Genomic DNA, 12,840 nt, shown 5'->3' on the forward strand with positions numbered 1-12,840 from the left:
AACAGAGACTAATTAGCGACAGTTTAACTAGTAAGGGGTTCTCGCTGCTATCGCCATGCAGGGGTCTTCCTATGAACCTAAAGGACATTCGGCAGGGCCTCCGGAGAGGCCAGGAAGCAGACCCCCAGAAGCCTCCAGTGCTCTTCCTGCCGCTCTCCTTCCTTCTCCCTCTGGGCTTCTGTTTGGTTTGTCTCCCTCCACACCTGCTTCCTCCGTCCTCCAGTGCACAGGGCAGAATAGCACCGCCCACGGTTCCAGAACTTACCAGTGGGAAAGAGAGGCAGTTTTTCTTCCACTCCATTGCCTATCTCTTGGAAAGTAGCTTTAGTGGGTCAAGTGTTCCCCTGCACTGTTTAGCTGGGACTGGGGCTGGGATTGGGGCTGGGATAGGAGGCGGCGGCATGGTTAGGCACCCGCTGGCTTGCCTAGGACCAAAATGGGGGCGACAGTCGGGGGGTGTCCTTGTGATCCAAGAAGACATTTCAGAGTGTGCTATTCTCCATATCCTGTTGTTTTGTTTAGTAATTTGGTAGAGCTGAAGCATCTCACCTGTTTTTTAGCCTACTTCATTGTTTTATATGCTTCAGTAAAAATTACTTGTACTTTTCTTTTACAGCTTGCAAAGTTTGATTTTTTTAAAAAAAGAAACCTTTTTCATAGACCATTACTAGGGATATTAATTTTGATGAGGGATTTTTCAACTTCCACTAAATCTCTCTTCAGATGATTAAGAGGCTATCTTACCCTTATAATGGGGGTGCATATAAATAAATAACTGCAAGTTCTCTGACTTTCTTCTCAATAATATACATCTGTATGCAATGACTATCTGATGAAACATTTTCATGATCATCAACAATTATTCTTGATTAGAAGAAAAAAGTTCACTTTCAAAACCACATGCTTCATTGAGAATCTTGGCATGGATGGTTTTGATTCAGCCCATCCAAGTCTTCCGTCTGAAATTTACCCTAAATGTGTTGCTGCCAGAAAAAGTACAGATATTACAGATTTATTACTTAGTCATCATGGATGTGCACAAGTGAACAACTCCCAGTGAGGAGTACAGGCCCATTCCCCAGCTCCGTCCTGGGTGTGTATGCAATTTCACGTGTGCACAGATGCGCACACACCAGTGGTTAAGAGGGAAAAGAGATTTAACCTCTTTGGATATTATAACAAAGGAGGCAGGAAACCTCTGTGGAATTCCCCTTTCGTGAGAGCCGTGGACATCTCAATAGGAGCTAAAATAAATTCACACACACTCCATGTGCTTATCCAGGTTCTCTAATCTTGGGAGAGTTTCCAATCTGGTATTTAAAAATGGGTTGGATCCCAGGATGCATTAAGACAATTCTCTCTGGACCATTATAGTTGACTCATCACTATAGGTAGAATACAATAGCCAGGAGATTTCCAAATGAGATAAATGCACAGCAGCAAAAGGTTACTGACCTACACTGGGCATTTTAATGCTCCGGGCATTTCAGGGTAGGTCGAGAAGATTTCATTTTTTTGGTAAAATTCTTTTTATGTTTTATTCACTGCTTTGTGGTAGAATCTGAATTTGCCTGATCAGACATATGCAACTCAATTTTGGTCGACTGTACTATGTCAGTGAAGAGACACATCAATGTGTAGAAAAAAATGACACATTGGGAGAATATGTAATGTAATGGTATATTCTTTATATAACTGGTCCATGTTTAAAACATAACAAACAGAAATAGACCAGAATAAATAGAATATCCTACACTTGCATCCAGAGGGGAAAATGTACCTTCTTCCACTAAGCCCTCTCCCAATTGTAGAAGCACTTTGATCGCCATAGTGGCAGACCAGAGTGGGAGAGACAATCTGATGGCGGTTGTTCGAAAAGACAGGGTCCGGTAGAAGTAACACCATCCAGTGTGGTTGGTAGGGCACGTGACTGTCGCACACGAGATGGACAGCAACGTAAACATTTCACCTAAAATGTCATATGGTGTCATGGGGTGTGCTTGAGTGTGATATTGCTGTGTGACAGAATTACACACTTATGATTTTGTAATAAGAGATTTTTTATGTCATAAAAAGGGGGCTTTATTTGTGCCAGACCCTATATTTTGGGGGGATTTTATAGATTGCAAGAACATAAAAATTTCGCAATTTTTTTTTCAGAAAGAAGACAAAGAGGAAGATGAGAGAAAGGAAAGCGAAGACTATTCTTTGTACAGATGTAAGTGTTCTCTTAGGAATAGACCAGACCCCGCCTAGAGCCCTCCGCTTTTCTTTAGGTACCACACTTAAATACCCTTTTCTCTTGCCCCTTGTGTGTTTCCACTACTCTTTGTAAAAACACCTATAAGTACTTTGGCTGAACTGCACTCTTTACGAGTTCTTTTTCATCCACCACACTGTACATCCACTGAATTATTGAAGATAGAGTATTCATCAGTTTTGGTCATCATTTTATCTCCTGGTGCTTAAAGAAAGTGCTTGGTGCTTACATGTTTAAATAATTAGACATTCAGATAAACTCTAATGGATGCAGTAGACAGAAACTGGAGGTGGTTCATAGATGGAAGATCACGCTCATGAACTAAAGGCAATACGACTAGGAAAGGGAAGGTCCAGGCTGGCCATAAACACTCTTCACATACTCAAGGAACTGTCTGTGGAAGACAATTAGACTTGCTTTTAATGTGACAGAAGCTTCAATTACTCTCAGCTGGTGAAGCCACTCGAAGACACTGCACTTCTTTGATTCTGAGCCACCCCTATGTTCATATTTTAACATTTCTGAAATTTGGATGCCTCTTACATTTGACATGATAAGAAAGCACGATGTCATGTGACATTGGCAGTGTCTCTTCTTTCTTAGTGACACGTAAACTAATGGTGTAACTTACTACCATTGGCCTCTTACATCTGATGACATGCAGATGGTAGATTTCAGCTCAACATATGGAAGAATTTTCAAGCTATTAGTTTTGTTCAAGATGAAAGGCACTGTCAGTTCAGGATAGAGAAGAGTCCCATCCCTGACGCCATTCCATCACAGACCGGGCACACACTTGTTACAGGTGAACTCCAGCAGCAGATTTGGGATTGAATGATCTTTCACATCTTTGTCAAACATGAGATTTTTGAAGTTTGATCCAACCTACTTTTCTCTGTAGAAAAGGATCATACAGGTCACATGCTTTGTCCAGAGTCACACATCTCCTTCGAGGGCAAGACTTGACCGTTCGTGTTCCTCTATTTCCCAGTTGAAGCTACTTTCATTGACTGTTGATCCTTCTTTTCTCTGAGGCTCCGAGAAATGTCTCTATTTTCTCTGAGAAAATGGGTGGGGACAATACGTACTGACTGCATACAATGTGCCGTGACCTGTTCTTTACATACGTTGTTTCCTCTAATCCCTCTGACAACCAGTGTGCGGGGTACTTACTACTATTATTCTTACAGGTGGGGAAACTGGGGAATGGGAGGTAGAGTAATACATTGTTTTCAAGGTTACATTTCAGTGTGCATCAAAATTGAGATTCCCTTGGAAGTAGTTCCTGTACTCTTAATCTCTATACAGATTTGTGAAACTTACTGCCAAATCTCAGTGTGGTGATATAAAAATCAAAACCTGCCATAGTCCAAAACTTCTGATTTTAAGATAAACGTGCTTTGGGTGTTACGTTACTATTTCCTTTATTATTTGCCTGAAGATATCTAAATAATTGTTTCAGTTCTCCACTGTATTTGTGTTCAAACAAAACCTCAAATGTTTTTGTTAAATTTGGGGGCCAATAGAAAGCTTACTGAAAAGCAAGTAAGTGACCTTGCAAATCAAAAAATTGAGTTTTATTCTCTGCCATGTGCCTACTCACGCCGACTTCCATTTTTTTCCTCTTTGTGTGCACCCCAAAGTTAAAAAAAAAAGATGTATGAAACTTATATCCTAACCTCTATCTGTTATTCATTTCGAGCCCTTGGCCATCTGTAAAGACTCGCGACTCTTACTGGTCATTTTGAGGAGAGCTCTCTTTGTGCGTATCTGGACCCTCAGGGACAGACAGTCTTGTTCCTCAAAAAGGGATCCTTCATAGAGGGTACAAAGAGCATTTTTGGTCACAGCTGGTCTTCTTGTCTCCCCTGGAAAGCTATACTTATTATCTCACTTAGAAGAAAAAAGAAAACTGGACAAAAAGCTGCTGAATGTTAATTGATAAGAAAATTAATTTTTAAAAGTACCTTAGTTAAGTACACTTTGGGGGTAATTTTCTAGATATAATACTCAAAAATATAAAAAATATTTTTGTGCACTGATGGTTTATTGAAAAATTGTGTAGTCTTGACAAATGCCTTGTCTCTTGGCCTTAGTCTAGTTGTCTGAAAATGAAGGCTTTGAAATAGTTTTGTACTCCAATAATTATTCTCTTTTCTTTATGCTGCTATTTTGTTTTTGGCCACTAGGGGGACAGAGGCAAGACCTTCCCTTTGAAACTTCCTGTTTCTAATTTGAAGTGGTCTTGAAGAGCAACCCCAGGAAAAACCCATTTTTCTTGAGACTTTGAATATTTAAAAATGCCTTTTTATTAATTAGTATTAAGCTATGATGGAAACTTGTACTTTTTGTAAAATCTGAGGATTTGAGGAAAACGATCATTACTATTTCTATGACCAGTAAAGTCTTTACAATTGTGTATCTCCTTGAATATTACTATGTAGATTTCACTGAGTCCATTAAAAATCATGGATACGAGACTTTTTGAAAACTATCACAAGCCATGGTATTTTAAAAACGCATATAAATACACTTACAGGATATTTTGAAAATTTTCAGAAACTTAAGCAACATAGTAAGAAATGTCTAACTGCCAAGTTGAAGGGAAACTCACTGTTTTGTAGCTGAAAAAGGTCCATAATACATACTGATGTCTAAAAGCAATTTAAGTAGCTAACATTTACTGAACATTTATTACGTACTGGGAAATGTGTTAAAAGCCTTTGTTTATATTCTTTTGACTCTTTCGACAACTCTGCCAAGTAATCGCTTCATCACACCCATGAGTAAATGGGGACTCAGAGAGTTTCATCACGGTGCCTGTCACAGTGCTGGCCTGTTGTGCAGTTGGAGCTTTGAACCCAGGTACTCACATCCATCAGGGTGACATGCATCCACCACCTGTGTCACTGTCCATTGGCAATAGCCTATGTTATATTGCCCTTTCCAGATGATGAAAAGCTCTGTGTTCACCACTACTTTGTGTGTTTATTACAGTTCTCTTCAGTGGACGGTGTACATGTCATTAGCCTCCATGTTTTTAGGCAGGGCAGGCAAACTGAGAAGGTTGGGACACTGACCAAGAATCTCCAGTTCGACTTCAACAGAATGCTTTTAGAAACAAGCATTTACCTTCAAGCATTAGACCCAGAATCTGGGGATGGGATAAAGATTTCTAACTCCTGAGCTCCTGGTTTTTAAAAGCTTATTGTTATAGTCTGTGTCTCTAACTTAAAAACCAGACTGTAAAATTCTCAAAAGCTTGAAACTTCCCATTTTTAAACACCAAAAATCACATCATTTATCAAATGCTTATTATGTGCTTGAAATTACAGTCAGTGCTTTTTTATACCTGTACAGTCATTATGGGTAAAATTACCTGTTTCATTACCCATGACAACTTTCTCAGGTCAGTATTCATATCATGTTACAGATGAAGAACATGTACCTCAATGAAATTAAGTAATTTATCTGAGGTCACACAGCCAGCAAACAGTCAGCTAGGAACCCAAATCTTACGTACCGATAACTTGAACTCAACATACGCATTGAGGTTCAAGGTATCAAATTAGGTTGAAATGGTTGTGGTGACACTTTCTATTCTCAGATACAGATATGACCCAAGTTGCAGCTGGTGAGGCAGGAAGCCTGTGGATGTGAGGAAGTACGTGCCATGGAAGAGGGAGGTGAGGTTTCTGCTGGTCTTCTGTCTATTTTGCAAATTATGATCATTTTTGTGAAGAAAAAGGCAGATCTATTCTGTCATGTAACGCATTGCAGTCATTGTCCTGAAGTGACTGGCCCCAAGCGGTGATCATGGGGGGTTGAAACACAAGTGTTGTCTACTGTCAGGACAATACCCAGTATTTGTTGTAGTCTTCCTGTCTCCTGCCTGACTTCCACAACTCAGCCCTTTATTTCAAAAGATTAATTTTACTTTCTGTTCATTTCAATATTATATTTAATATCTTTACATTTAATGTTTATTATCTTCATTTGAAGTGAAAGGAGAAGGAAGCCCAACGCCTGCCACTCCTCAGTTGGCTCAGCCCCTTTGAGATGCCACCAGAAAAGGAGGAAAGTCTGGTAAGATTATATAGCAGTTCAGAAGTGAATTGATGGTCCTTCTTAAAAGGCTTTCTCATTTTAAATCACTGAGGATACACATAAAATTAGACCAAGAAATAGTATGGTGTTATATGTCCTTATATTTTTTTGATATACTTTATCTGTGACTATTTGTCCAGGAGAGCTTTGGATAAGTGTATGAATGTTCTATTGTGTGCTTAAAGATAGTAGTCCTGTTTGTCCTATTTGTTATTATTATTTGTGCATTTATTTACAAATGTATTCAGTCTTTATCTAACTTTTATCAAAAGTCATTTGAAATTGCATTTTTGCACCAAAAACTAAATACACACACACACACACACACACACACACACACACACACACACACACATAAGGTTTGTCTGGAAAAAGTGAAACCATTGTTAACATAATGAGAATGAGTTTGTGCTACATCCATGTAACCTGGCAGCCAAGGAGAGTGGACTGGAATGCACATGATTGTGAACAGTGATGACTTCACTGTACTAGGCAGTGGGGGTGGTAGACACCATTAAGGGAGCATGTGTACTGTGTGGCCATCACATGCAAAATGACTGAGTGAGTAGGGAAATGAATCTGCATCAAATTTTACATTAAGCTTGAACATGCCTCCCTGGAATCTATTTGGATGATTCAGGAGGTTGCAGCTATGGCCAAATGCTGATTGATGGCTTCATCATGATAATGTGCCCACTCATACATCACATCTAGCGCAGAGTTTTTTGGTGAAACATCAAATCACCCAGGTGACTCAGTCTCCCTACAGCCCAGATTTGGTGCCTGGTGACTTTTGGCTTTTCCCAAAACTAAAATCACCTTTCAAAGGGAAGAGATTTCAGACCACTGATGAGATTCAGGAAAATATGACAGTTATAAATCTTCACTCAAGCATATATTTATTGATCTTAGAGACAGAAGAAGATGAGAGAGGGAGAGAGAGAGAGAGATCTATCAGTTGCCTCCCATATGTGTCCCGACCAGGGATTGAACCTGCAACCCTTTGGATTATGCTCTACCGAGCCACCTGGCCAGGACCAATATATTCTTGAAGAGTGACTTCTTTCATGTGTATGTATAGTTGGAGCCTCATCCCCATTGCCTGTCACTCCCTTGCTCCTGCACTGAGGACTCCCTATAAAATGAGGCAAAATGATTGGGGGAATTTGAATTTTCTGCATAAGTATTGCAAGACTAAAGTGACATTCTAGTTTGATTGCTTCATTCCTTGCTTCCCCTTTTCCACCCTCTACTTGAAGTTTTGAGGCTAACCCCAAAAGAAAATGATTCTGTGGTTACGATCCCAGAAAAAAGTAGTTACCATGTGTCTTACTAAGTCATTATCGGGCACATCTCTTATTCCACTAGCATTCATATGGCCCCTGATTACAAATATACAGAGTTCTTGAAGATTGATTAAACATTAAAAATACAGCATCCTTTTGCATTTCTAAATGAAAATCATTAGAACGGGCTGTTAAAGATGACAAGAGAGTACATAGTCTGCTGGATGAAATGTTTAAATTCCTATTTTTTCTGGTGCAAGTTTTTATGGTGGAAACCGTGTGAGAAATATTACTTAGCTTACACCTCCTTTGAATCCCTCTGCATGCTGCTGTAACTGAGAAGTCACAGCCACTTCTGTGAGATTTTGTGATAAGTTGAACTCCTCCCAGCTTGACCCTTCGCTGACTCGAAGTGAAAGCCACCGCCTTCGACTGGAACCCAATTCGCTAGTACCTCTGATGGACCTGCGTTAGGCCCAGATGCCCCGTGTTTACTCCTCGCTGCCTGGCGACTACATCTGATTGCCCTTCTGAGGAGTGCCTCTGAATATAGACAGAGGGGCAATAATTTGGGGGGGGGTCACTATCTAAAAACGGAGCTTAATGGTCTGGACCTTCCCAGAGAGCAGATTTCCTAGTTTGTGGTTTGCCCTCTTGGAGTGGAGACACGCAAAGATGCTGCCGGGTGTAATAGGCTAGCCTTTTGGGACGCGGCAGCCTGCCACGATGCTATCCATTTAGACTAATGATTGCAGAGAATTCTCATGAAGCAGATGGCTACTAACCACAGTATTAATATTATTTCGCTTTGTACATTTTGGGGAAAAATTATTTCCACAGTTGCAGAGGAAAACCTCGTTCGGATTTTAGAAAGAGTGATCTGCAACAGAAATAACATGCTGTCAGGACCTGTTTTATATGCTTTCATTATCAGTGACAAATTGCGATATTAATTCTATAGCGAATTTGTGCCTGGGATTTTAGCATTTCTCTCAGCCATTTCCTCTCTCTGCATATCTCACTGAAGAATGAAACGCTGTGAATTTTACCTTGGAGGGATCAACAGCTGGATTTAAATGTTATCCTGTAATTTGCTTAGGGATGCTATTGTTTATGAATTTGAAGAGTGGGTATTCTTTGACAGCATTCGGAATGAAGTGGAGGCTTGAGGTAATTGCTTCAATAATCCAGGTAGCAAAGATTCTTCTAGTAACAGAGTCAAAACAAGAGAAGTTTATTTCTGTTTGAATTGGTCAGGTGATGACTTCTCTGCTGTGTTGTGTTTTGCTGACAACATGCGGGTGGGACATGTTGGGGGAGATGCTGGTGATGGTCCAGCTCAGGAGACTGAAGGGCCTCCCTGTGCTTTGTGGGATTCAGCCATGGAGTGCCGATCATCACCTTCTCCTCACCAGTGTTCGAGACCTTCTGTAAGGCTATTTCCAGGATAACTCACCGAGGTAAATCAGGAATGCCTGCTCTTGGGGCATCAGGGCATTGAACAGGACTTAGCCTCAAGCACCAGAATTTAAACACTTGGAACAGGAGAGCGCAGTAGAACACCGGACAGCAGCCTGCGCCTTCCCTTTGTTTCTCACACAGTCTCGAAGCCCAGCCCAGGCAGATGTGGTCCACTGCGTGTGGTTTTGTTTGTTTATTTATGTTAATAGGCCAGATGTTTGAAAATGGTTTTTCGTCTGTTTGGTTTTTTTGACTTTTCTAGTCTTGTGATGTTCTTAAATACTAATGTAAAAAAGGAAGAAAAAAATGCAACTACTTTTGTACCTGGTAAACTAATATGAGAGACATAAAATCACCGAAAGATAGGAAAAGGGTAATGAATGAGAGAAGAAGAAAAGCATATCTTTTCACAGAAATCATAGGAAGAGAGACCGAATAAGGGCAATAGTCTTATTATTGCATTGACACCTATTTCAAACTCTCGATAATTCAGTTCCGAATCCCAAACAAGAAAAGTCAAGTCTCACTCACTTTCCAAGTGACCGTTCCTTAAGAAACCATCCTTAATTATATGTGACATGTAGTTTTTGACCACTTAGCAGTTTTTCAGCAATAAATTAGAAGGACAGGAGGTGACATGATGTTGGATGGAAGTTTAATGACAGTGGAAGTGACAGCTGCTCTGGTGTGAAAAGAGAACAACAGCCACAAAAAAGCAGATATCAAGGGTTATTATAGCAGAAATACAACGATGGATTCTTGCAAAGGTGACTCTGAAGTTCAGAAGTTAAATTATAGTCACTTTTTAAAAAAGCTAGCAATAGTTCCTTTAAGAAGCTGATGAGTGAGTTAATGATGAAGTTTAGATTATGAGTGAATGAGTGTGCTTCCATAATTTGTAAAATTCGTATATGTGGAATTGTGGTTTCCAGTGACGAAATTCATTAGGTGTCTTTGCATTTGAGTTGGGTCATATTAAATCAAACTATCCCCCGCCGGGTGGTAATGATTCAAAAGAAACTGGTGTGGGTCAAGTATCTGGAATTATTCCCTTGGAGATTCATTCTTTTAGGCCTTGAAGCCATTTTCATTTTCATCGTCCTTCAGTTAAATTAAAATGCCTGTAGGTAAAGTAACTCTATCCTGATAAATGCAGGGGTATCACATTATTGGCTTACTCTGAAAGTTCAATGCTGTGTGAATTTTATGCAGGATGGGTCCTTAATTATTTCTTGAGCTAAAACTATCTCCATCCTTTGGATCCCAAGGAAAGATTTTGAAGGCAAACCAGCTTATTTTAGTCCTATGGAACAGTGGTACAACTTTCATGTTCACCTTCCCGATGGAATAAAAGCCTTCGTATCTTGATGCACTGGAAGCCCCCTTCCACGGTATTGGCTGTAGCTGATGAATTGACCAGTCATTCTTTTGGACTAAATGACAAGCTTGCTGATACTACAGCAAAATAAACCTTGCAATTAAAGGGCACTTAATTATAAGCAAGAACTCAAAGATGATTGGCAATGTTGCATGAGACAGCTAGAGAAATAAGAAATAGGTGCAATTCTGGCTAATATATACTTACATGGACAACCACGCTTCTGGTTTGTGATGATGAGCGAAGAGACGGAGGCTGCAGAAGGGTGGAAGAGAGGCGATGGCAAGTGTGGAAGTCAAGTGAACTGTTGGCTGGGTGGCCCATCTTGTTTGGAGAGAAGCACTGATGATAATTCTACCAACCTCAGTTCCAAGTACAAAATCATTCTGAAGGAGGCCTGCTTAGTTATAGGGCAATTGTCCATTCTAGGTTGCCTGGAAGAGTTCTGGTGTATGCCTATAGTACTGGTTTAATTGTCACCAGTGTCTTATTTTACTGGCAAAGGTGTTCTAACTTGATGGATAAATGATTGTATGGTCACTACTTAATTTTGAGTGACACAGAAGGGAAAATATGAAGCCTCTGTTGGAACTGATCATTCCCAGGTAACCTCTCTCGCAACCTCTTATTTCCTTACAAGTGAAATAATGAAAACACACCTGACAGTGATGAGTCTAGTTTCCCACCTAGGAAAGAAGTGACATCAAATCCCACAGCAGTGGCAACCTTTCCCCTACTGCCTTTATGTTTTATGAAGCCACCTATGTTCACTGCGAAACTGAAAACGACTAGGCAAAGACAAGCATTTCGGATGAAAAATGTGGAAATAAACAATTCTGCCCTCCTGAGTTTACGTCCAGCAGTGTATTAGCCAGGAACAGGAGCGGGGCAAGTGAAGTCCAGAGAGACATTAACATTCCCCGCTGCATCTGGCCCGACTGCTGTTCCTCCGCTGGCAGCGCCCCACCCTGATTTCTGGCTGGTGAGCTTATTAGAACGAATTTATCATCCTTTGGTAGTCATTGACACGGACTGCAGCGGACAGTGATTTTTACACTCTTTATGAATGGATCTGGAAAGCAGTTTTAGAATTTTTCAAAGTGATTTGTAAGGGTAGGATTTATTACACCACGGACATATTCTTGCAAACATAAAGAACATGAAAGCCTGACTCTCGGCAACCACACAGAAGTGCTTTTAGGGTGTTTCTGGTTTTAAAAATCCTACTTACCAACTTCATACTCACTCTCCTATGTAACACCAACATTCTTTTGCCATTGGCTCTTGGAAGTAGTGTAAAGCCACCTGCTCTTGGTGAAGGCAATTAGGACATTTTTGAATATTGTGCTCACCTGATCAGACCAAATCTTGTAGCATTTTTGGCACTGATCCAATGCCTTCTTTATCTGTGGTTTTTTTTTTTTTTGTCCATGAAAACACTCTTGAGGAAAAGTTCATTGATCAAACAGGAGCATTCTGCAGGGTATAGTACAAATGGTTAGTAGAAACGTGACAGGTATTAAGAGGATATAGGAAGCATGGGGTGAAGTAAAAAGGAAGGGATGGAGTCCTTCGGACTCCCAACACCATGATGTAGGCGTGAAGAGAACCGCAGGTTAGCTAGTATTCCAGATACTCCAGCAAGTAAGAGGGGAGCAGAGCTCTCAGCAGAAATGACATGGTAGCAGGGACCTCTGATGACTGGTACAGCATAGAACCCCGGATCTCCGTCCCAGCGTCTCTCCCTAATAGCTGTGTAACCTGAAGCAAGACCCTCAGTGTCTTTCTGCTTCAGTTTCTTCATCTTCAGCTGGACACAATTGCAGTATCTACCCGATAGAGTTGACAGGACTCAATCTGTAACCAGAGCTCAGAAAAGTCACAGGCACATCATGAGTACTCAGTAAATGTTAGCTCTCTAAAAACACCCCAACTGGTGGCTTTTGGCATGATTCTTTCCCCACAGCCACGTACAGTGCAACCGAACCGTGCTGAGCCTGGAGGACCTGTTGCTAACAGGACTGGCGGCAACGTGGCTGAGTAACACCAGTGGTATTTCTCTGCAGCAAGCACATTGTGGATTCTCGAATGGCTCGCTTGAACTCACAGTTCCCCTCTGGGCCAAGGAAGGCAGAGTGCTGCATGATTACCAAATAAAATGGGACAATTATGACCAAAAGTCTAGGCATCCACTGGGGAACATCAATTGGCACTAAATTATCCCTTTGATGGTAAGTGCTAAAAAAACAGAAAGTATCTCATCTCTTCTTGTTCGCTATAACTGCGTCCTTAGAGGTGGCGTTTAGCACTGGGGAGAGTGCGTTAGCCCTTTCTGGGCAAGGATAAAA

This window comes from Artibeus jamaicensis, unplaced genomic scaffold (assembly GCF_021234435.1).
Source record: "Artibeus jamaicensis isolate MK-2021 breed Jamaican fruit bat unplaced genomic scaffold, CSHL_Jam_final scaffold_369, whole genome shotgun sequence".
In the NCBI taxonomy this organism is placed as follows: Eukaryota; Metazoa; Chordata; class Mammalia; order Chiroptera; family Phyllostomidae; genus Artibeus; species Artibeus jamaicensis.